Below are 26259 nucleotides of genomic sequence, written 5' to 3'. Positions count from 1 at the left end.
GAGCACAGGGCCAGGGAAACCTCAGAGACCCCTGTGGCTTTGCTTCAGCAAGTCTCCTTCTCGAGGTCTCTCTTTGAGGACTGAGAGAGTATTAGGGTTCACGTACGTGAGTGCGTGCAGGAGCCTCTTTCGAGTTTTCTCCTTTCCTTTTACTGATTTTACTAGAAAACAGACGTTCCTGTTTAGAAGGTAAGAGCCTCCAAGAGGTTTTGGCAGCTGCTCAGTCTGATCCATCTGGTGCCAGCTGAATTCTAGGCATGGAAAACAGTAGTTTAAGATGGCAGAATTTTATTCCATCCCTTGGATTTTGTGCCGTAGAATCACTGGGGACATTAGGGTTTGTCCTTTTTGTTTTACCTTTTCCTCCATCCCTCCTTCCTTTCTCTTCATCTCTTATTTCTTTTGTCCTTTCTCCTGTTCCCCTCCCACCACCAGGAGTGGTGTGTGTGTGTGTGTTGCTGGGGGTGCTCTTCACCTCCCCTTGTGGGAAGTTGATCCAAAACTGTGGGGTTGAAATAGTGCTTGAACTCCAATGACACTAGATGCTGCCATCCTGTGGCTTAGCATTAGTGTCTGGCATGACTTGGGTCAAGATCTCAACTTCCCCGCAACCCACTTAACTGCTGCCAGAATCCCTCCTGCCCCCCCTGCTAGAGCCGCCTCCCTGGCCAACCTGGGTGGGGGTGGAGAACAGTGTTTTTTTCATACATTCATAGATTATCGGACTGGAAGGGACCTCGAGAGGTCATCGAGTCCAGTCCCCTGCCCGCGTGGCAGGACCAAATACCATCTAGACCATCCCTGATAGACATTTATCTAACCTACTCTTAAATATCTCAAGAGATGGAGATTCCACAACCTCCCTCGGCAATTTATTCCAGTGTTTAACCACCCTGACAGTTAGGAACTTTTTCCTAATGTCCAACCTAGACCTCCCTTGCTGCACTTTAAACCCATTGCTTCTGGTTCTATCCTTAGAGGCTAAGGTGAACAAGTTTTCTCCCTCCTCCTTATGACACCCTTTTAAATACCTGAAAACTGCTATCATGTCTCCTCTCAGTCTTCTCTTTTCCAAACTAAACAAAGCCAATTCTTTCAGCCTTCCTTCATAGGTCATGTTCTCAAGACCTTTAATCATTCTTGTTGCTCTTCTCTGGACCCTTTCCAATTTCTCCACATCTTTTTTAAAATGCGGTGCCCAGAACTGGACACAATACTCCAGCTGAGGCCTAACCAGAGCAGAGTAGAGCGGAAGAATGACTTCTCGTGTCTTGCTCACAACACACCTGTTAATACATCCCAGAATCAGGTTTGCTTTTTTTGCAACAGCATCACACTGTTGACTCATATTTAGCTTGTGGTCCACTATAACCCCTAGATCCCTTTCTGCCGTACTCCTTCCTAGACAGTCTCTTCCCATTCTGTATGTGTGAAACTGATTGTTCCTTCCTAAGTGGAGCACTTTGCATTTGTCTTTGTTAAACTTCATCCTGTTTAACTCAGACCATTTCTCCAATTTGTCCAGATCATTTTGAATTATGACCCTGTCCTCCAAAGCAGTTGCAATCCCTCCCAGTTTGGTATCATCCGCAAACTTAATAAGCGTACTTTCTATGCCAATATCTAAGTCGTTGATGAAGATATTGAACAGCGCCGGTCCCAAAACAGACCCCTGCGATACCCCACTCGTTATGGCTTTCCAGCAGGATTGGGAACTATTAATAACAACTCTCTGAGTACGGTTATCCAGCCAGTTATGCACCCACCTTATAGTAGCCCCATCTAAATTGTATTTGCCTAGTTTATCAATAAGAATATCATGCGAGACCGTATCAAATGCCTTACTAAAGTCTAGGTATACCACATCCACAGCCTCACCCTTATCCACAAGGCTCGTTATCCTATCAAAGAAAGCTATCAGATTGGTTTGACATGATTTGTTCTTCACAAATCCATGCTGGCTGTTCCCTATCACCTTACCACCTTCCAAGTGTTTGCAGATGATTTCCTTAATTACTTGCTCCATTATCTTCCCTGGCACAGAAGTTAAACTCACTGGGGTCTGTAGTTTCCTGGGTTGTTTTTATTTCCCTTTTTATAGATGGGCACTATATTTGCCCTTTTCCAGTCTTCTGGAATCTCTCCCGTCTCCCATGATTTTCCAAAGATAATAGCTAGAGGCTCAGATACCTCCTCTATTAGCTCCTTGAGTATTCTAGGATGCATTTCATCAGGCCCGGGTGACTTGCAGGCATCTAACTTTTCTAAGTGATTTTTAACTTGTTCTTTTTTTATTTTATCTGCTAAACCTACCCCCTTCCCATTAGCATTCACTATGTTAGGCATTCCTTCAGACTTCTCGGTGAAGACCGAAACAAAGAAGTCATTAAGCATCTCCGCCATTTCCAAGTTTCCTGTTACTGTTTCTCCCTCTTCACTAAGCAGTGGGCCTACCCTGTCTTTGGTCTTCCTCTTGCTTCTAATGTATTGATAAAAAGTCTTCTTGTTTCCCTTTATTCCCGTAGCTAGTTTGAGCTCATTTTGTGCCTTTGCCTTTCTAATCTTGCCCCTGCATTCCTGTGTTGTTTGCCTATATTCATCCTTTGTAATCTGTCCCAGTTTCCATTTTTTATATGACTCCTTTTTATTTTTTAGATCATGCAAGATCTCATGGTTAAGCCAAGGTGGTCTTTTGCCACATTTTCTCTCTTTCCTAACCAGCGGAATAGCTTGCTTTTGGGCCCTTAATAGTGTCCCTTTGAAAAACTGCCAACTCTCCTCAGTTGTTTTTCCCCTCAGTCTTGATTCCCATGGGACCTTACCTATCAGCTCTCTGAGCTTACCAAAATCTGCCTTCCTGAAATCCATTGTCTCTATTTTGCTGTTCTCCCTTCTACCCTTCCTTAGAATTGCAAACTCTATGATTTCATGATCACTTTCACCCAGGCTGCCTTCTACTTTCAAATTCTCAACGAGTTCCTCCCTATTTGTTAAAATCAAGTCTAGAACAGCTTCCCCCCAGTAGCTTTTTCAACCTTCTGAAATAAAAAGTTGTCTCCAATGCAGTCCAGGAATTTGTTGGATAGTCTGTGCCCCGCTGTGTTATTTTCCCAACATATAGCCGGATAGTTGAAGTCCCCCATCACCACCAAATCTTGGGCTTTGGATGATTTTGTTAGTTGCTTAAAAAAAGCCTCATCCACCTCTTCCACCTGGTTAGGTGGCCTGTAGTAGACTCCTAGCATGACATCTCCCTTGTTTTTTACCCCTTTTAGCCTAACCCAGAGACTCTCAACACTTCCGTCTCCTATGTCCATCTCTACCTCAGTCCAAGTGTGTACATTTTTAATATACAAGGCAACACCTCCTCCCTTTTTCCCCTGTCTATCCTTCCTGAGCAAGCTGTACCCATCCACACCAACATTCCAATCACGTGTATTATCCCACCAAGTTTCAGTGATGCCAACAATGTCATAGTTGTATTTATTTATTAGCACTTCCAGTTCTTCCTGCTTATTCCCCATACTTCTCGCATTTGTATATAGGCATCTAAGATACTGGTTTGATCTTTCCTCCCAGTTTTGTCCTGACCCTCCTTTCTCTCTGACAATATAGCCCACACTCCCTCTCGTTTTTGACCCATCTCCCCGGTCTCCATGTTCCCCACTTACCTGTGGGCTTTGCTCACCTGTCCCCGTCGAACCTAGTTTAAAGCCCTCCTCACTAGGTTAGCCAGTCTGTGTCCAAAGGTACTAATAACTTGAGCTGTGGTTTGGAGGTGGAACAGCTGTCAAGGGCACTGAGGGGGAGATAGCAGGAGCTCATCCTTCAAGGAGGGGGGTTGGCACTGGAGGTTACTAGAAAGGACAAGAAGACTCCATTCTGGGGTTCAGGAGGTGAATTTATCCCTCAGTGGTGGGCAGGTGATGGGTGGAAGTAGTGCTGGTTCCAGGTGCCCTTAATTCCCGCTGATTCCTCGGGGCGTTTGAGTCTCTGACAGGTTCTCGTTCCCTTGCAGCAGGAGGACGTCACGGCCAAAAGTGATGCACCAGCTCCGCATCATCCGGCACTTGCGCCAGATTCCTGAGACACTGCAGGGGCTGTGCCTCTGAGGCCATCAGTAACTCCCGCTCCCTGCTGCAGGTACTGCTCTGGCTCACTGTAAATGGGGAGCTAGTGGAAGGGGAAATGGAGCCCCCTGGCACTCACTAAAAGGGAAAGTGGTGGATTCTCCATCTCTTTATGTCATTGAAGGAAGACTAGATGCCTTTCTGGAATGTGTGTGCCCAAAAAGTAACTATTGTACTATACAGCAAGCCTATGGTATGCAAGGGGTTAGATGAGATGCTCTAAAGGTCTCTTGTGGCCATAAAGTCTACAAATTTTGGAAACACTGAGTGTAGTATTGGGAGCAGCCTCTGATGTTTTACTGTCTAGCCGGCTTGCTTCCTAGAATGAAGACGCATTGAGTGGGGTGATCCACACAGAGTAGCTCAAACCTTCAAAGTGTCAGGCCAGCAGCAGGACATTAGCACTTCCGGGGATGGGTGGGTGTGGCAGTGACATCACAAAGGCCTTTTCAGTACCTCAGCCTTTTGGTCAAAGGTGTTAGGGAGGTGGTGACCTCCGAGAGAGATGCTGACATCAGCCAGGCAGGACAGGGGCTTAGGGCCAGGGAAACCTCAGAGACCCCTGTGACTTTCATAGAATCATAGAATCATAGAATATCAGGGTTGGAAGGGACCTCAAGAGGTCATCTACTCCAACCCCGTCCTCAAAGCAGGACCAATTCCCAACTAAATCATCCCAGCCAGGGCTTTGTCAAGCCGGGCCTTAAAAACCTCCAAGGAAGGAGACTCCACCACCTCCCTAGTTAACGCATTCCAGTGCTTCACCACCCTCCTAGTGAAATAGTGTTTCCTAATATCCAACCTGGACCTCCCCCACTGCAACTTGAGACCATTGCTCCTTGTTCTGTCATCTGCCACCACTGAGAACAACCGAGCTCCATCCTCTTTGGAACCCCCCTTCACGTAGTTGAAGGCTGCTATCAAATCCCCCCTCATTCTTCTCTTCTGGAGACTAAACAATCCCAGTTCCCTCAGCCTCTCCTCATAAGTCATGTGCTCCAGACCCCTAATCATTTTTGTTGCTCTCCACTGGACTCTTTCCAATTTTTCCACATCCTTCTTGTAGTGTGGGGCCTGTCGGAGAAAAACAGAGTTCTCACTATTTGTTTAGGTACAGCAAGTCAGATGCTTTATTAACTCTCACAATTGCCCAGAGGGAGAGAGCTAAGCAGGTCTCTCCCAGGTAACTAATTACAGCAAGCATTTATACCTTTCATTACAGAAATAACGAGGGACAGCTGCGTTTTGTTTATACATAGGCCATCTTGATATCTCGTTTCTTCACTTGTTTTGACTCTTGCCAACATACAATATTTTCTATACCTTATCTACACAAGGTCTTCTACACCTTATCTATACCAGGTCATAATGACTTCTTACACAGTTCTTTCTCACCCGCCTCACACATTCCTCGCTTCTACAAATCTCGCGTTATTAGGGTTACAGTTAGCCTAACTCTTGCTAACGAACTGTCATGCATTGCATCCCCTTCCTGTGAGCTCTTTCTCTGCTTCCACAGGCCCAAAACTGGACACAGTATTCCAGATGAGGCCTCACCAATGTCGAATAAAGGGGAACGATCACGTTCCTCGATCTGCTGGCAATGCCCCTACTTATACAGCCCAAAATGCCGTTAGCCTTCTTGGCAACAAGAGCACACTGTTGACTCATATCCAGCTTCTCGTCCACTGTGACCCCTAGGTCCTTTTCTGCAGAACTGCTACCTAGCCATTCGGTCCCTAGTCTGTAGCAGTGCATGGGATTCTTCCGTCCTAAGTGCAGGACTCTGCACTTGTCCTTGTTGAACTTCATCAGGTTTTTTTTGGCCCAATCCTCTAATTTGTCTAGGTCCCTCTGTATCCGATCCCTACCCTCTAGCGTATCTACCACGCCTCCTAGTTTAGTGTCATCTGCAAACTTGCTGAGAGTGCAGTCCACACCATCCTCCAGATCATTAATAAAGATATTAAACAAAACCGGCCCCAGGACCGACCCTTGGGGCACTACTCCGCTTGAAACCGGCTGCCGACTAGACATGGAGCCATTGATCACTACCCGTTGAGCCCGACGATCCAGCCAGCTTTCTATCCACCTTACAGTCCATTCATCCAGCCCATACTTCTTTAACTTGGTGGCAAGAATACTGTGGGAGAGCGTATCAAAAGCTTTGCTAAAGTCAAGGAATAACACATCCACTGCTTTCCCCTCATCCACAGAGCCAGTTATCTCATCATAGAAGGCAATTAGGTTAGTCAGGCACGACTTCCCCTTGGTGAATCCATGCTGACTGTTCCTGATCACTTTCCTCTCCTCTAAGTGTTTCATAATTGATTCCTTGAGGACCTGCTCCATGATTTTTCCAGGGACTGAGGTGAGGCTGACTGGCCTGTAGTTCCCCGGATCCTCCTCCTTCCCTTTTTTAAAGATGGGCACTACATTAGCCTTTTTCCAGTCATCCGGGACCTCCCTCGATCGCCATGAGTTTTCAAAAATAATGGCTAATGGCTGTGCAATCTCATCCGCCAAGTCCTTTAGCACCCTCGGATGCAGCGCATCCAGCCCCATGGAGTTGTGCACGTCCAGTTTTTCTAAATAGTCCCGAACCACTTCTTTCTCCACAGAGGGCTGGTCACCTTCTCCCCATATTGTGCTGCCCAGTGCAGCAGTCTGGGAGCTGACCTTGTTCGTGAAGACAGAGGCAAAAAAAGCATTGAGTACATTAGCTTTTTCCACATCCTCAGTCACTAGGTTGCCTCCCTCATTCAGTAAGGGGCCCACACTTTCCTTGACTTTCTTCTTGTTGCTAACATACCTGAAGAAACCCTTCTTGTTACTCTTAACATCTCTTGCTAGCTGCAACTCCAAGTGTGATTTGGCCTTCCTGATTTCACTCCTGCATGCCTGAGCAATATTTTTATACTCCTCCCTGGTCATTTGTCCAATCTTCCACTTCTTGTAAGCTTCTTTTTTGCGTTTAAGATCAGCAAGGATTTCACTGTTTAGCCAAGCTGGTCGCCTGCCATATTTACTATTCTTTCTACACATCGGGATGGTTTGTTCCTGCAACCGCAATAAGGATTCTTTAAAATACAGCCAGCTCTCCTGGACCCCTTTGCCCTTCATGTTATTCTCCCAGGGGATCCTGCCCATCTGTTCCCTGAGGGAGTCAAAGTCTGCTTTTCTGAAGTCCAGGGTCCGTATTCTGCTGCTCTCCTTTCTTCCTTGTGTCAGGATCCTGAACTCGACCATCTCATGGTCACTGCCTCCCAGGTTCCCATCCACTTTTGCTTCCCCTACTAATTCTTCCCTGTTTGTGAGCAGCAGGTCGAGAAAAGCTCTGCCCCTAGTTGGTTCCTCCAGCACTTGCACCAGGAAATTGTGCCCTACACTTTCCAAAAACTTCCTGGATTGTCTGTGCACCGCTGTATTGCTCTCCTAGCAGATATCAGGGTGATTAAAGTCTCCCATGAGAACCAGGGCCTGCGATCTAGCAACTTCTGCTAGTTGCCAGAAGAAAGCCTCGTCCACCTCATCCCCCTGGTCTGGTGGTCTATACCAGACTCCAACCGTGACATCCCCCTTGTTGCTCACACTTCTCAACTTTATCCAGAGACTCTCAGGTTTTTCTACAGTTTCATACCGGACCTCTGAGCACTCATACTCCTCTCTTACATACAATGCAACTCCCCCACCTTTTCTGCCCTGCCTGTCCTTCCTGAACAGTTTATATCCATCCATGACAGTACTCCAGTCATGTGAGTTATCCCACCAAGTGTCTGTTATTGCTTCAGCAAGTCTCCTTCTCGAGGTCTCTCTTTGAGGACTGAGAGAGTATTAGTGTTCACATGTGTGAGTGCGAGCAGGAGCCTCTTTGGAGTTTTCTCCTTTCCTTTGACGGATTTTACTAGAAAACAGACGTCCCTATTTAGAAGGTAAGAGCCTCCAAGAGGTTTTGGAACCTGCTCAGTCTGATCCATCTGGTGCCAGCTGAATTCTAGGCATGGAAAACACTAGGTTAAGGTGGCAGAATTTTATTCCCTCTGTGGGATTTTGTCCCGTAGAATCACAGGGGACATTAGTGTTTGTCATTTTCGTTTTACCCTTTCCTCCATCCCTCCTTCCTTTCTCTTCATCTCTTACTTCTTTTGTCCTTTCTCCTGTTCACCTGCCACCACCAGGAGTGGTGTGTGTGTGTGTGTGTGTGTGTGTGTGTGTGTGTGTGTGTGTGTGTGTGTGTGTTGCTGGGGGTGCTCTTCACCTCCCCTTGTGGGAAGTTGATCCAAAACTGTGGGGTTGAAATAGTGCTTGAACTCCAATGACACTAGATGCTGCCATCCTGTGGCTTAGCATTAGTGTCTCGGATGACTTGGGCAAGATCTCAACCTCCCCGCAACCCACTTCACTGCTGGCAGAATCCCTCCTGCCCCCCCTGCTAGAGCCGCCTCCCTGCCCAACCTGGGTGGGGGTGGAGAAGAGGGTTCTGATAACTTGAGCTGTGGTTTGGAGGTAGAACAGCTGTCAAGGGTACTGAGGGGGAGGTAGCAGGAGCTCACCCTACAAGGTGGTGGGTTGGCACTGGAGGTTACTAGAAAGGACAAGAAGACTCCATTCTGGGGTTCAGGAGGTGAATTCATCCCTCAGTGGTGGGCAGGTAGTCAGTTTAAATACTGCTGGTTCCAGGTGCCCTTAATTCCCCCTGATTCCTCGGGGCGTTTGAGTCTTTGACAGGTTCTCGTTCCCTTGCAGCAGGAGGAGGTCATGGCCAGAGTGATGCACCAGCTTCTCCTCATCCGGCACTTGTGCCAGGTGCCTTAGACACTGCAGGGGCTGTGCCTCTGAGGCCATCAGCAACTCCCGCTCCCTGCTGCAGGTACTGCTCTGGCTCACTGTAAATGGCGAGCTAGTGGAAGGGGAAATGGAGCCCCCTGGCACTCAGTAAAAGGGAAAGTGGTGGATTCTCCATCTCTTGATGTCATTTCATGAAGACTAGATGCCTTTCTGGAATGTGTGTGCCCAAAAAGTACCTATTGTACTATACAGGAAGCCTATGATATGCAGGGGGTTAGATGAGATGTTCTAAAGGTCTTTTCTGGCCATAAAGTGTAGTAATTTTGGAAACACTGAGTGTAGCATTGGGAGAAGCCTCTGATGCTTTACTGTCTAGCCGGCTTGCTTCCTAGAATGAAGACGCATCGAGTGGTGTGATCCACAGAGAGTAGCTGAAACCTTCAAAGTGTCAGGCCAGCAGCAGGACATTAGCACTTCAGGGGATGGGTGGGTGTGGCAGTGACATCACAAAGGCCTTTTGCAGTGTAGTAGTTCCGGGGTGGGGCTCGTCCCTTCCTGGGGTACCTGGGAGCCAGGCCGCCCCGCTACAAAGCGAATAACAGTCTAGGGCCCAGACCTTTGGGTAGGGGCTGAGCACACAATTAGCAGTTCTTCTTCGAGTGCTTGCTCATATCCATTCCATTAGGTGTGTGCGCGCCGCGTGCATGATCGTCGGAAGATTTTCTACCCTAGCAACACCGGCGGGTCGGCTGTGGAGCCCCCTAGAGTGGCGCCTTCATGGCGCTGAATATATACCCCAGCCGACCCGGCGCCCCCTCAGTTCCTTCTTACCGCCCCTGACGGTCGTTGGAACTGTGGAGCGCTGCTTAGCTGTTCTCCACTCTCCCTAGCTTAGTTTGTTATTCGCAGAACAGGACTTGGGCCATTGGCAGAACATAACAGAGGACCATTCTCATGGCCCATCTCACTGGTCGTTTTGGACCCCGTGGGCGTACCATCAGGCGCAAGGGGCTCCAGTTGCTTCGACCTCTCGCTCCGGTCACTCTGCTAGAAGGGCCCCGGAGTCCACCATCTCTCGGCCTCCGCCAGCGGGCATGGAGGCTTCAGTGTCCGCACCACCTGAAGCCCTGGACTCAAGCGCAGGTGATGCTCCGGCCCAGGAGCAGGGAGACCAGGACCCTCCCTTGGATCCTGTTCCACCGGAGGCATCTTCCTCCTCCTCTCCGGATGAGGCAGTGGCGGGCACATCGTGCACAGGTCCACCTCCAATAGATCTTCGGGCTCACCAGGATCTTCTGCGTAGGATGGCCCATAATATGGACCTGCAGGCGGAGGAGATAGTGGAGGTGCACGACCCCATCGTGAATATCCTCGGAGCGGATGCCCCATCGAGGGTGGCGTTACCCCTTATCCGCACGATACAAGCCAATGCATCTACGATATGGCAGACTCCTGCCTCTATCCCACCCACAGCGAGAGGGGTGGAAAGGAAATACTTTGTCCCGTCTAAAGACTACGGGTACTTGTATACCCACCCCCAGCCGTGTTCACTGGTGGTGGCATCAGTGAACGCAAGGGAGCGCCACGGTCAGCAGGCCGCAGCGCCCAAATCAAAGGAGGCTAAGCGCCTCGATTTATTTGGCCGTAAAGTTTACTCAGCCGGAGGGCTGCAACTTAGAGCGGCTAACCAACAGGCGCTCTTGAGCCGCTATGGCTTTAACTCCTGGAACTCTATGGGGAAGTTCAAGGAGTTGGTTCCCCAAGAGTCCAGGGAGGAGTTTGGAGCCCTGGTAGAGGAGGGTAAGAAGGTGGCTCGGACCTCCTTACAGGCCTCCTTAGACATAGCAGACTCTGCTGCGAGAACCCTGGCCTCAGGTATCGCTATGCGGAGGATCTCCTGGCTCCAGGTTTCGGGTCTGCCTCAGGAACTGCAGCAAACCCTGCAGGATCTACCCTTTGAAGGACAAGGGTTGTTTTCAGAAAAGACGGACTCTCGCTTGCAGAGCCTCAAGGACTCCAGGACGATCATGCGTTCCCTGGGGATGCATGTTGTGGGCCCTCAGCGCAGGCCATTCAGACCGTAGCCTCAGCGCTTCTACCCCCCCCCGCCTCGTCAGAGACAGGACTCGGCCCGGAGGCGAGGGCGAGGTGGTAGACGAAGGTGGACCTGCCCTCAACCCGGTCAGAACCAGGGGCCACCTAGACCACCTTCAGGCCCCAGGCAGAACTTTTGAAGGTGTGGTCGAGGACGGCGCCCCAATCATCCCCCAGGATCCAGCCCCCTCCTTTCGGGATCGCCCTTCCCATTTTCACCGTGCCTGGTCCCTTATAACTTCGGACCGTTGGGTCCTTCGCACGGTGGACAGGGGATATGCTATCCAGTTTTCTTCAATCCCCCCCTCCTCCCCCCCTTCCCCGTCCCTCTTCAGGGACCCTTCTCACGAGCAACTTCTTATACAGGAAGTTTCCACGCTCCTTGCTATGGGGGCCATAGAGGAGGTTCCAGTGGAGTTAAGGGGCAGGGGATGCTATTCCCGTTACTTCCTCATTCCCAAGTCCAAAGGAGGTCTGCGACCCATCTTGGACTTGCGCGGACTCAACAAATTCGTAGTAAAGTTGAAGTTCCGCATGGTCTCTTTGGGGGCCATTATCCCTTCCCTCGATCCTGGAGACTGGTTCGCCGCCCTCGACATGAAAGATGCATACTTTCACATCGCAATTTACCCGCCTCACAGACGCTTCCTGCGGTTCGTGGTAAGCAAGGTGCACTACCAATTTGCAGTCCTTCCCTTCGGCCTATCCTCGGCCCCAAGGGTATTCACGAAATGTATGGCTGTCGTGGCAGCGTACCTTCGTCGGCAAGGGATACAGGTGTTCCCATACCTAGACGACTGGCTGGTACGCGGTCGCACCAAAGAGCAAGTTCGAGCTCACGTCCACATAATAGTGCACACATTCAACAAGTTGGGCGTCCTATTCAACAAGGACAAATCCACTCTAGAACCTACCCAGAGAATAGAATTTATCGGCGCAGTTCTAGACTCCAGGCGTGCACAAGCCATCCTGCCAGACAACCGCTTTTGCACCATCACGAGCCTCATTCAAGGGCTCAAGGCCTTCCCAACTACCACGGTGAGGTCGTGCCTTACCCTGCTGGGTCACATGGCTTCCTGCACGTACGTAACCAGGCATGCCAGACTTCGGCTTCGCCCACTCCAGACCTGGGTGTCATCAATATACCGCCCACATCGGGACAGCCTGAACATGGTGGTCACGGTCCCGAACTCGGTCCTGACCTCCCTCACCTGGTGGCTAGATCACAGTGTGGTTTGCGAGGGGATGCCGTTTCACGCCCCACAACCCTCTCTGCACCTGGTCACAGACGCTTCATCTCTGGGTTGGGGCGCCCATCTCAACGAGCACCATTCCCAGGGCCTGTGGACTGCACCTCAGCTAGCCCTGCACATCAATGTTCGGGAACTGATGGCGGTGCGCCTGGCGTGCCAGGCATTTCTCAATCTCCTACGTGGCCGCTGTGTGTTAGTTCTCATCGACAACACCACGGCCATGTTTTACATCAACAAGCAAGGAGGAGCACGTTCGTCAATTCTATGCCAAGAGGCCATTCGCCTGTGGGACTTCTGCATCGCCCACTCAATCCATCTCACGGCATCGTTCCTCCCTGGAGTCCAGAACACTCTGGCGGACCGACTCAGCAGGTCCTTTCAAACACACGAGTGGTCTATCCGTCCGGACATCATACATTCTGTTTTCCAGAAGTGGGGGTTTCCCCAGATAGACCTGTTTGCATCTCGAGACAACAGGAAGTGCCACGTGTTCTGCTCCCTGCAAGGTCGAGCTCCGGGCTCCCTCTCGGATGCGTTTCTCCTTCCCTGGAAAGACCACCTGTTTTATGCCTTCCCTCCGTTTCCTCTGGTCCACAAGGTACTGCTCAAATTGCGCAGAGACCAGGCACAGGTGATTCTGATCGCCCCAGCGTGGCCGAGACAACATTGGTACACCACGCTGTTGGAGCTCTCGGTTCAGACACCGATCCCGCTTCCATTATGCCCGGATCTCATATCTCAGGACCACGGTCGCCTGCGTCACCCCGACCTGCAATCACTCCACCTCACGGCGTGGCTGCTCCATGGTTCACCCAGGCAGAGCAGCAGTGCTCGCACTCTGTCCAACAGATTCTGCTGAGCAGTAGGAAGCCCTCAACACGGACCACATACTTGGCCAAGTGGAAGCGGTTCTCCTGTTGGTGCGAACAACGAGCCACGTCCCCGTTACAGGCACCTATTCCTCTCATATTGGAATATCTCCTCTCCCTAAAACAGCAAGGGTTGGCGATATCTTCAATTAGAGTTCACCTGGCCGCTATATCGGCCTTTCACCCAGGGGAACTCGCGTCTTCGGTATTCTCTAACCCGATGGTCGTTAGATTCCTCAAGGGCTTAGACCGGATGTACCCACAGCAACGTCAGCCCGTTCCGACGTGGGACCTCAACCTGGTTCTCTCCAAGCTCACAGGCCCTCCATTCGAGCCACTGGCCACCTGTTCACTTCTGTACCTATCCTGGAAGACAGCCTTCCTCGTAGCCATCACCTCAGCAAGGCGCGTTTCTGAACTCAGGGCGCTTACATCTGAGCCCCCTTACACAGTTTTTCATAAGGATAAAGTGCAGCTTCGTCCACATCCTGCCTTTCTCCCTAAGGTGGTTTCTCCTTTTCATATCAACCAGGATATATTTCTCCCGGTCTTTCATCCTAAACCACATGCCACTTGCCAGGATCAACGTTTGCATTCTCTGGACGTGCGCAGGGCCCTGGCCTTCTATATTGACCGCACAAGGCACTTTAGAAAGACGACGCAACTCTTCGTTGCAGTGGCCGACCGAATGAAAGGCTCACCGGTCTCCTCACAACGCCTATCCTCCTGGATTACGTCTTGCATCCGGACTTGCTATGACCTGGCAGGTGTCTCAGCACCGCACCTCACCGCTCACTCCACGAGGGCCCAAGCTTCCTCGACGGCTTTCCTGGCGCAAGTGCCGATCCAGGACATTTGTAGAGCTGCGGTTTGGTCATCAGTCCACACGTTTACAGAGCACTATGCACTAGTGCAGCAGTCCAGGGACGATGCTGCCTTCGGATCAGCGGTTTTGCACACAGCAATGTCTCACTCCGACCCCACCACCTAAGTTGGGCTTGGGAGTCACCTAATGGAATGGATATGAGCAAGCACTCGAAGAAGAAAAGACGGTTACTCACCGTTGTAACTGTTGTTCTTCGAGATGTGTTGCTCATATCCATTCCAAACCCGCCCCCCGTCCCCACTGTCGGAGTAGCCGGCAAGAAGGAACTGAGGGGGCGCCGGGTCGGCTGGGGTATATATTCAGCGCCATGAAGGCGCCACTCTAGGGGGCTCCACAGCCGACCCGCCGGTGTTGCTAGGGTAGAAAATCTTCCGACGATCGTGCACGCGGCGCGCACACACCTAATGGAATGGATATGAGCAACACATCTCGAAGAACAACAGTTACAACGGTGAGTAACCGTCTTTTCGGCGCTCAGGCCTTTGTGCAGGGACTGAGCACACAATCAACAGTTCAGAGCTCAGGCCCTTATGCAGGGACTGAGCACACAATCAACAGTTCAGAGCTCAGGCCCTTATGCAGGGACTGAGCACACAATCAACAGCTCCGGCCCTGGGTCAGGGCGGGGAACAAACCAGTAGTCAGTCAGCGGCCCAGGCCTTGTAGCAGGAGCTGGGTCAGTTTGGGTTAGCCCAGGCCCTAGGTCAGGGCGGGGCAGCAAACCAATCGTCAGTCAGAGGCCCAGGCCCCTTGGACAAGGAGGAGGAGAGACTGCCACCCAGCACGGGGTGGCAGGGGGGAACACAGGCCCACCCACTCCACTGTGTTCCAGCCCGGGGCCCTATCCGCAGCAGTCCGTCTGCCGCGCAGTCAGTGGGGATCCTGACCGCAACACACTGACATGGGTTCGGGGTCTGCTATCCCCGGGCCACTTCCCATCTCCTCCTCCATGGGTACCTGTTCCTCCTGAGTTCCGTCTGCTGGGTCGCAGATCATGGGCTGCTCCGGGCCCCGAGCAGCAGGTAGGTCTGTCACACCCTCTGGGCCCTTGGCGGGGGGAAGCTCAGACCGTTCCTCAGGATACCGGGCTCTCGGCAGGCTCAGGTCCACGGGAGCTCGGGCACCAGCGTTTGTCCTCTCCCGCTGCCGGCCAGCTACTGAGCGCTGTGGCTTGGCCTTTATACTTCCTGTCCCGCCCCTTGACTTCCGGGGGGTGGGGACAGGCCGCGGTGGCCTTGACTTCCTGGGGCGCCTGGGAGCCAGGCCGCCCCGCTACATGCAGTATCTCAGCATATTGGTCAAAGGTGTTAGGGAGGTGGTGACCTCAGAGAGAGATGCTGACATCAGTCAGGGGCGCAGGGACAGGGAAACCTCAGAGACCCCTGTGGCTTTCCTTTAGCAAGTCTCCTTCTCGAGGTCTCTCTTTGAGGACTGAGAGAGTATTAGGGTTCACGTATGTGAGTGAGAGCAGGAGCCTCTTTCGAGTTTTCTCCTTCCCTTTTACTGATTTTACTAGAAAACAGACGTCCCTGTTTAGAAGGTAAGAGCCTCCAAGAGGTTTTTGAACCTGCTCAGTCTGATCCACCTGGTGCCCGTTGAATTCTAGGCATGGAAAACACCATCCCTCCTTCCTTTCTCTTCATCTCTTACTTCTTTTGTCCTTTCTCCTGTTCCCCTCCCACCACCAGGAGTGGTGTGTGTGTGTGTGTGTGTGTGTGTGTGTGTGTGTGTGTGTGTGTTGCTGGGGATGATCTTCACCTCCTCTTGTGGGAAGTTCATCCAAAACTGTGGGGTTGAAATAGTGCTTGGACTCCACAGACACTAGATGCTGCCATCCTGTGGTTTAGCATTAGTGTCTGGGAATCCCTCCTGCCCCCACTGCTAGACCCGCCTCCCAGCCCAACCTTGGTGGGGGTCTAGAAGAGGTTTCTGATGACTTAAGCTGTGGTTTGGAGGTGGAACAGCTGTCAAGGACACTGAGGGGGAGGTAGCAGGAGCTCACCCTAGAAGGAGGGGGATTGGCACTGGAGGTTACTAGAAAGGACAAGAAGACTCCATTCTGGGATTCAGGAGGTGAATTCATCCCTCAGTGTTGGGCAGGTGCTGAGTGGAAATACTGCTGGTTCCAGGTGCCCTTAATTCCCCCTGATTCCTCGGGGCGTTTGAGTCTGACAGGTTCTCATTCCCTTGCAGCAGGAGGGCGTCACGGCCAAAGTGAGGCACCAGCTCCGCATCATCCATCACTTGCGCCAGGTGCCTGAGACACTGCAGGGGTTGTGCCTCTGAGTCCTTCAGCAACTCCCGCTCTCTGTTGCAGGTACTGCTCTGGCTCACTGTAAATGGGGAGCTAGTGGAAGGGGAAATGGAGCCCCCTGGCACTCAGTGAAAGGGAAAGTGGTGGATTCTCCATCTCTTGAAGTCATTGAATGAAACTAGATGCCTTTCTGGAATGTTTGTGCCCAAAAAGTAACTATTGTCCTATACAGGAAGCCTATGATATGCAGGGGGTTAGATGAGATGCTCTAAAGGTCTCTTCTGGCCATAAAGTGTATTAATTTTGGAAACACTGAGTGTAGCATTGGGAGCAGCCTCTAATGTTTTACTGTCTAACCGGCTTGCTTCCTAGAATGAAGACGCATTGAGTGGGGTGATCCACAGAGAGTAGCTCAAACCTCCAAAGTGTCAGACCAGCAGCAGGATATTAGCACTTCAGGGGATGGGTGGGTGTGGCAGTGACATCACAAAGGCCTTTTGCAGGAGCTCAGCCTATTGGTCAAAGTTGTTAGGGAGGTGGTGACCTCAGAGAGAGATGCTCACATCAGCCAGGCAAAACAGGGGCGCAGGGCCAGGGAAACCTCAGAGACCCCTGTGGCTTTGCTTCAGCAAGTCTCCTTCTCGAGCTCTCTTTGAGGACTGAGAGAGTATTAGGGTTCACATATGTGAGTGTGAGCAGGAGCCTCTTTTGAGTTTTCTCCTTTCCTTTTACCCATTTTACTAGAAAACAGAAGTCCCTGTTGAGAAAGTAAGTGCCTCGGAGAGGTTTGTAACCTGTTCAGTCTGATCCACCTGGTGCCATCTGAATTCTAGGCATGCAAAACACTAGTTTAAGGTGGCAGAATTTTATTCCCTCCCTGGGATTTTGTCCCGTAGAATCACTGGGGATATTAGGAAAACAACAAGGAGTCTGGTGGCACCTTAAAGACTAACAGATTTATTTGGGCATAAGCTTTCGTGAGTAAAAACCTCACTTCTTCGGATGCATAGAGTGAAAGTTACAGATGCAGGCATTATATACTGACACATGGAGAGCAGGGAGTTACTTCACAAGTGGAGAACCAGTGTTGACAGGGCCAATTCAAAAATCAGGGTGGATGTAGTCCACTCCAAATAATAGATGAGGAGGTGTCAATTCCAGGAGAGGAAAAGCTGCTTCTGTAGTGAGCCAGCCACTCCCAGTCCCTATTCAAGCCCAGATTAATGGTGTTGAATTTGCAAATGAATTTTAGTTCTGCTGTTTCTCTTTGAAGTCTGTTTCTGAAGTTTTTTTGTTCAATGATAGTGACTTTTAAATCTGTAATAGAATGACCAGGGAGATTGAAGTGTTCACTTACTGGCTTATGTATGTTACCACTCCTGATGTCCGATTTGTGTCCATTTATTCTTTTGCGGAGGGACTGTCCGGTTTGGCCAATGTACATGGGAGAGGGGCATTGCTGGCACATGATGGCATATATGACATTAGTGGATGTGCAGGTGAATGAGTCCCTGATGGTGTGGCTGATGTGGTTGGGTCCTCTGATGCTGTTGCCAGAGTAGATATGGGGACAGAGTAGGCAACGAGGTTTGCTACGGGGATAGGTTCCTGGGTTGGTGTTTCTGTGGTGTGGTGTGTAGTTGCTGGTGAGTATTTGCTTCAGGTTGGGGGGTTGTCTGTAAGCGAGGACTGGCCTGCCTCCCAAGGTCTGTGAGAGTGAGGGATCATTTTCCAGGATAGGTTGTAGATCGTGGATAATGCGCTGGAGAGGTTTTAGCTGGGGGCTGTATGTGATGGCCAGTGGTGTTCTGTTATTGTCCTTGTTGGGCCTGTCCTGTAGTAGGTGATTTCTGGATACCCGTCTTGCTCTGTCAATCTGTTTCCTCACTTCCCCAGGTGGGTATTGTAGTTTTACGAATGCTTGATAAAGATCTTGTAGGTGTTTGTCTCTGTCTGAGGGGTTGGAGCAAATTCGGTTGTATCTTAGGGCTTGGCTGTAGACAATGGATCGTGTGATGTGTCTTGGATGGAAGCCGGAGGCATGTAGGTACGTATAGCGGTCAGTAGGTTTCCGGTAGAGGGTGGTGTTTATGTGACCATCACTTATTTGTACTGTAGTGTCCAGGAAGTGGATCTCTTGTGTGGACTGGTCCAGGCTGAGGTTGATGGTGGGGTGGAAATTGTTGAAGTCCAGGTGGAATTCTTCAAGGGCCTCCTTTCCGTGGGTCCATATGATGAAGATGTCGTCAATGTAGCGCAAGTAGAGGAGGGGCACTAGGGGACGAGAGCTGAGGAAGCGTTGTTCTAAGTCAGCCATAAAAATGTTGGCATACTGTGGGGCCATGCGAGTACCCATAGCAGTGCCACTGACTTGAAGGTATAAGTTGTCCCCAAATCTGAAGTGGTTGTGGGTGAGGACAAAGTCACAAAGCTCAGCCACCAGGCTTGCTGTGGCCTCATCAGGGATACTGTTCCTGACAGCTTGTAGTCCATCCTCATGTAGAATATTGGTATAAAGTGCTTCTACATGCATGGTGGCCAGGATGGTGTTTCCAGGAAGAACATCAATGCATTGTAGTTTCCTCAGGAAGTTGGTGGTGTCTCGAAGATAGCTGGGAGTGCTGGTAGCATAGGGCCTGAGGAGAGAGGCCAAATAGCCAGATAATCCTGCCGTCAGAGTGCCAATGCCTGAGATGATGGGGCGTCCAGGGTTTCCGGGTTTATGGATCTTGGGTAGCAGATAGAATACCCCTGGTCGGGGTTCTGGGGGTGTGTCCATGTAGATTTGTTCCCGTACTGTAGCTGGGAGTTTCTTGAGCAGATGGTGTAGTTTCTTTTGGTATTCCTCAGTGGGATCAGAGGATAGTGGCCTGTAGAATGTGGTCTTGGAGAGTTGCCTGGCAGCCTCCTGTTCATAATCTGACCTGTTCATTATGACTACAGCACCTCCTTTGTCAGCCCCTTTGATGATAATGTCAGAGTTGTTTCTGAGGCTGTGGATGGCATTGCGTTCTGTACGGCTGAGGTTATGGGACAAGTGATGTTGTTTGTCCACAATTTCAGCCTGTGCACGTCTGCGGAAACACTCTATGTAGAGGTCCAGTCTGTCATTTCGACCGTCAGGAGGAGTCCACGCAGAATTCTTCTTTTTGTAGTGTTGGTAGGAGGGTTCCTGTGGGTCAGTGCACTGTTCAGTGGTGCGTTGAAAATATTCCTTGAGTCGGAGACGAGGAAAGTAGGCTTCCAGATCACTGCAGAACTGTATCATGTTCGTGGGGACGGTGGGACAGAAAGAGAGTCCCCGAGATAGGACAGACTCTTCTGCTGGGCTAAGCGTGTGGTTGGAAAGATTGACAATGTTGTTAGATGAGTTGAGGGTACCATTGTTATAGCCCCTAGTGGCAGGTATTAGTTTAGATAACTTACAGTCCTTTTTCCTCTGTAGAGAAGTGAAGTGTGCATTGTAAATGGCTTGTCTCATTTTTGTAAAGTCCAGCCACGTGGAAGTTTGTGTAGAAGGCTGGTATTGTATGAGAGTCTCCAGTTCTGAGAGCTCATTCTTGATCTTCTCCTGTCTGCTGTACAGGATGCTGATCAGGTGGTTCCTCAGTTTCTTTGAGAGAGTGTGTGGCACAATCTCTCACCATACTCAGTGTAGTATGTTGATTGCAATGGATTTTTTACCTTCAGTCCTTTTGGTATGATGTCCATCTGTTTGCATTTGGAGAGGAAGATGATGTCTGTCTGTATCTGTGCAAGTTTTTTGTTGAGGTTGATGGATTTCCACTCCATACGGCTAAATTTAGTGCCTTGCATGGTGTCAAGTATCAGGGGGTAGCCATGTTAGTCTGTATCTACAAAAACAACAAGGAGTCTGGTGGCACCTTAAAGACTAACAGATTTATTTGGGCATAAGCTTTCGTGAGTAAAAACCTCACTTCTTCGGATGCATAGAGTGAAAGTTACAGATGCAGGCATTATATACTGACACATGGAGAGCAGGGAGTTACTTCACAAGTGGAGAACCAGTGTTGACAGGGCCAATTCAAAAATCAGGGTGGATGTAGTCCACTCCCAATAATAGATGAGGAGGTGTCAATTCCAGGAGAGGAAAAGCTGCTTCTGTAGTGAGCCAGCCACTCCCAGTCCCTATTCAAGCCCAGATTAATGGTGTTGAATTTGCAAATGAATTTTAGTTCTGCTGTTTCTCTTTGAAGTCTGTTTCTGAAGTTTTTTTTGTTCAATGATAGTGACTTTTAAATCTGTAATAGAATGACCAGGGAGATTGAAGTGTTCACATACTGGCTTATGTATGTTACCATTCCTGATGTCCGACATGGGGACATTAGGGTTTGTCCTTTTCCTTTTCCCTTTTCCTCCATCCCTCCTTCCTTTCTCTTCATCTCTTACTTCTTTTGTCCTTTCTCTTGTTCCCCTCACACCACCAGGAGTGGTGTGTGTGTGTGTGTGTGTGGTGCTGATGGTTCTCTTCTCCTCCCCTTGTGGGGAGTTGATCCAAAACTGTGGGGTTGAAATAGTGCTTGGACCCCACTGACAGTAGATGCTGCCATTGTGTGACTTAGCATTAGTGTCTGGGATGACTTGGGTCAAGATCTCAACCTCCCTGCAACCTACTTCACTGCTGTCAGAATCCCTCCTGCACACCCTGTTAGAGCCGCCTCCCAGCCCAACCTGTGTCGGGGTGGAGAAGAGGGTTCTGATGACTTGAGCTGTGGTTTGGAGGTGGAATATCTGTGAAGGGCACTGAGCAGGAGGTAGCAGGAGCTCACCCTACAAGGAGGGGGGTTGGCTCTGGAGGTTTCTAGAAAGGACAAGAAGACTCCATTTTGGGGTTCAGGAGGTGAATTCATCTCTCATTGATGGGCAGGTGCTGGGTGGAAATACTGCTGGTTCCAGGTTCCCTTAATTCCCCCTGATTCCTCGGGGCGTTTGAGTCTCTGACAGGTTCTCGTTCCCTTGCAGCAGGAGGACGTCACGGCCAAAATGATGCACCAGCTCCGCATCATCCTGCACTTACGCCACGTGCCTGAGACACTGCAGGGGCTGCGCCTCTGAGGCCTTCAGGAACTCCCGCTCCCTGCTGCAGGTACTGCTCTGGCTCACTGTAAATGGCGAGCTAGTGGAAGGGGAAATGGAGCCCCCTGGCACTCACTAAAAGGGAAAGTGATGGATTCTCCATCTCTTAATGTCATTTAATTTAGACTAGATACCTTTCTGGAATGTTTGTACCCAAAAAGTAACTATTGTACTATACAGGAAGCCCATGATATGCAGGGGCTTAGATTAGATGCTCTAAAGGTCTCTTCTGGCCATAAAGTGTAGTAATTTTGGAAACACGGAGTGTAGCATTGGGAGCAGCCTCTGATGTTTTATTGTCTAGCCGGCTTGCTTCCTAGAATGAAGACCCATTGAGTGGGGTGATTCACACAGAGTAGCTCAAACCTTCAAAGTGTCAGGCCAGCAGCAGGACATTAGCACTTCAGGGTTTGGTTGGGTGTGGCAGTGACATCACAAAGGCCTTTTGCAGGACGTCAGCTTATTGGTCAAATGTGTTAGGGAGGTGGTGACCTCAGAGAGAGATGCTGACATCAGAGAGAGATGCTGACATGAGGGCCAGGGAAACCTCAGAGACCCCTCTGGCTTTGCTTCAGCAAGTCTCCTCCTTGAGGTCTCTCTTTGAGGAAAGTAAGTGCCTCGGAGAGGTTTGTATCCTGTTCAGTCTGATCCACCTGGTGCCAGCTGAATTCTAAGCATGGAAAACACTAGTTCAAGCTGGCAGAATTTTATTCCCTCCCTGTGATTTTGTCCCGTAGAATCACCGGGGACATTAGTGTTTGTCCTTTTCGTTTTACCTTTTCCTCCCTCCCTCCTTCCTTTCTCTTCATCTCTTACTTCTTTTGTCCTTTCTCCTGTTCCCCTCCCACCACCGGGAGTGGTTTGTGTGTGTGTGTTTGTGTGTGTGTTGCTGGGAGTGCTCTTCACCTCCCCTTGTGGGGAGTTCATCCAAAACTGTATGGTTGAAATAGTGCTTGGACTCCACTGACACTAGATGCTGCCATCGTGTGGTTTAGCATTAGTGTCTGGGATGACTTGGGGCAAGATCTCAACCTCCCCGCAACCCACTTCACTGCTGCCAGAATCCCACCTGCCCCCCCTGCTAGAGCCGCCTCCCTGCCCAACCTGGGTGGGGGTGGAGAAGAGGGTTCTGATAACTTGAGCTGTGGTTTGGAGGTGGAACAGCTGTCAAGGGCACTGAGGGGGAGGTAGCAGGAGCTCTCCCTACAAGGACGGGGGTTGGCACTGGAGATTACTAGAAAGGAGAAGACGACTCCATTCTGGGGTTCAGGAGGTGAATTCATCCCTCAGTGGTGGGCAGGTGCTGGGTGTAAATACTGCTGGTTCCAGGTGTTCTTAATTGCCCCTGATTCCTCGGGGCATTTGAGTTTCTGACAGGTTCTCGTTCCCTTGCAGGAGGAGGACGTCACCGCCAAAGTGATGCACCCGCATCATCCGCCACTTGCGCCAGGTGCCTGAGACACTGCAGGGGCTGCGCCTCTGAGGCCTTCAGCAACTCCCGCTCCCTGCTGCAGGTACTGCTCTGTCTCCCTGTAAATGGGGAGCTAGTGGAAGGGGAAATGGAGCCCCCTGGCACTCACTAAAAGGGAAAGTGGTGGATTCTCCATCTCTTGATGTCATTGAATGAAGACTAGATGCCTTTCTGGAATGTGTGTGCCCAAAAAGTAACTATTGTACTATACAGGAGGCCTATGATATGGAGGGGGTTAGATGAGATGCTCTAAAAGTCTCTTCTGGCCATAAAGTGTAGTAATTTTGGAAACACTGAGTGTAGCATTGGGAGCAGCCTCTGATGCTTTACTGTCTAGCCGGCTTGCTTCCTAGAATGAAGACGCATCGAGTGGGGTGATCCTCAGAGAGTAGCTGAAACCTTCAAAGTGTCAGGCCAGCAGCAGGACATTAGCACTTCAGGGGATGAGTGGGTGTGGCAGTGACATCACAAAGGCCTTTTGCAATGTAGTAGTTCCGGGGTGGGGCTCGTCCCTTCCGGCCAGTCCTCCTCAGGATACCGGGCTCTCGGCAGGCTCAGGTCCGCGGGAGCTCGGGCACCAGCGTCTGTCCTCTCCCGCTGCCGGCCAGCTACTGAGCGCTGTGGCTTGGCCTTTATACTTCCTGTCCCGCCCCTTGACTTCCGGGGGGTGGGGACAGGCCGCGGTGGCCTTGACTTCCTGGGGCACCTGGGAGCAAGGCCGCCCCGCTACATGCAGTATCTCAGCGTATTGGTCAAAGGTGTTAGGGAGGTGGTGACCTCAGAGAGAGATGCTGACATCAGTCAGGCAGGACAGGGGCGCAGGGCCAGGGAAACCTCAGAGACCCCTGTGGCTTTGCTTTAGCAAGTCTCCTTTTCGAGGTCTCTCTTTGAGGACTGAGAGAGTATTAGGGTTCACGTATGTGAGTGCGAGCAGGAGCCTCTTTCGAGTTTTCTCCTTTCCTTTTACTGATTTTACTCGAAAACAGACGTCCCTGTTTAGAAGGTAAGAGCCTCCGAGAGGTTTTTGAACCTTCTCAGTCTGATCCACCTGGTGCCCGTTGAATTCTAGGCATGGAAAACACTAGTTCAAGGTGACAGAATTTTGTAGTCCACACGGGATTTTGTCCCGTTGAATCACTGGGGACATTAGGGTTTGTCCTTTTCGTTTTACCTTTTCCACCATCCCTCCTTCCTTTCTCTTCATCTCTTACTTCTTTTGTCCTTTCTCCTGTTCCCCTGCCACCACCAGGAGTGGTGTGTGTGTGTGTGTGTGTGTGTGTGTGTGTGTGTGTGTGTGTGCGTGTTGCTGGGGGTGATCTTCACCTCCTATTGTGGGAAGTTCATCCAAAACTGTGGGGTTGAAATAGTGCTTGGACTCCACTGACACAAGATGCTGCCATCCTGTGGCTTAGCATTAGTGTCTGGGATGACTTGGGGAAGATCTCAACTTCCCCTCAACCCACTTCACTTCTGGCAGAATCCCTCCTGCCCCCCCGCTAGAGCAGCCTCCCTGGCCAACCTGGTTGGGGGTGCAGAAGAGGGTTCTGATAACTTGAGGTTTGGTTTGGAGGTGGAACAGCTGTGAAGAACACTGAGGGGGAGGTAGCAGGAGCTCACCCTACAAGGAGGGGGGTTGGCACTGCAGGATACTAGAAAGGAGAAGACGACTCCATTCTGGGGTTCAGGAGGTGAATTCATCCCTGAGCGGTGGGCAGGTGCTGGGTGGAAATACTACTGGTTCCAGGTGCCCTTAATTCCCCCTGATTCCTCGGGGCGTTTGAGTCTCTGACAGGTTCTCGTTCCCTTGCAGCAGGAAGACGTCACGGCCAAAGGGATGCACCAGCTCGGAATCATCCGGCACTTGCGCCAGGTGCCTGAGACACTGAAGGGGCTGTTCCTCTGAGGCCTTCAGCAACTCCCGCTCCCTGCTGCAGGTACTGCTCTGGCTCACTGTAAATGGGGAGCTAGTGGAAGGGGAAATTGAGCCCCCTGGCATTCACTAAAAGGGAAAGTGTTGGATTCTCCATCTCTTAGGCCTTGTCTACACTACGAGAGTAGTTCGATTTTACTTGCATCGAATTTTTGTAATCGATATTGCAAAGTCGAACGTGTGTGTCCACACTAAGGACAGTAATTCGACTTTGTGCGTCCACACTAACGGTGATAGCGTCGACATTCGAAGCGGTGCACTGTGGTCAGCTATCCCACAGTTCCCGCAGTCCCCTCTGCCCATTGGAATTCTGGGTGTAGCCGGCAATGCCTTCTGGGTAACAAAATGAGTCGAGGGTGCTTTTGGGAAACTGTCGTCATCCGTCCATCACTCCCGCCCTCCCTCCCTGAAAGCGCCGGCGGGAAAACAGTTTGCGCGCTTTTCCAGTCATTGACAGCGCGGACGCCACTGTACTCCGAGCATGGAGCCCGCTGCGACCATCGCTGCAGTTGTGGCCGCTCTCAACGTCTCGCAGCTTATCATAAAGGTTTCCCTGAGGCAGATGCAGAAAAGTCAGGCGAGGAGGCTACGGCACCGCGGTGATGTCCTGAAGTCTGAGAGTAGCACAGACCTGTCAGAAAGCAGGCGACCCAGCGCCGAGGACATCACAGTGGCAATGGGTCATGTTGATGCCGTGGAACGGCGATTCTGGGCACGGGAAACAAGCACTGAGTGGTGGGACCGCATAGTGCTGCAGGTCTGGGATGAATCCCAGTGGCTGCGAAACTTTCGCATGCGGAAGGGAACTTTCCTGGAACTTTGTGAGTTGCTGTCCCCTGCCCTGAAGCGCAGTGACACCCGGTTGCGAGCTGCACTGAGTGTACAGAAGCGAGTGGCCATAGCCCTCTGGAAGCTTGCAACGCCAGACAGCTACCGGTCAGTCGCGAACCAGTTTGGGGTGGGCAAATCTACCGTGGGGGTTGTTGTGATGCAAGTAGCCAAGGCAATCGTTGATGTACTGCTGCCAAAGGTAGTGACCCTGGGAAACGTGGAGGCGATCATAGATGGCTTCGCAGCGATGGGATTCCCAAACTGCGGTGGGGCCATAGATGGAACTCACATCCCTATCCTGGCACCGGACCACCAGGCCACCCAGTACATTAACCGAAAGGGCTACTTTTCCATGGTGCTGCAAGCACTGGTGGACCACAGGGGACGTTTTACCAACATCTACGTGGGATGGCCGGGCAAGGTTCATGACGCTCGTGTTTTCAGGAACTCTGGTCTGTTTAGACGGCTGCAACAAGGTATTTACTTCCCGGACCACAAAATAACTGTTGGGGATGTGGAGATGCCTATAGTCATCCTCGGGGACCCAGCCTACCCACTAATGCCCTGGCTCATGAAGCCCTATACTGGCGCCCTGGACACTGAAAAAGAACTCTTCAACTACCGGCTGAGCAAGTGCAGAATGGTGGTGGAGTGTG

Source organism: Chrysemys picta, unplaced genomic scaffold (assembly GCF_011386835.1).
Source record: "Chrysemys picta bellii isolate R12L10 unplaced genomic scaffold, ASM1138683v2 scaf55, whole genome shotgun sequence".
NCBI classification, from domain to species: Eukaryota; Metazoa; Chordata; order Testudines; family Emydidae; genus Chrysemys; species Chrysemys picta.
The sequence above is the reverse complement of the archived record's forward strand: the minus strand, read 5'-3'. Positions refer to the sequence as shown.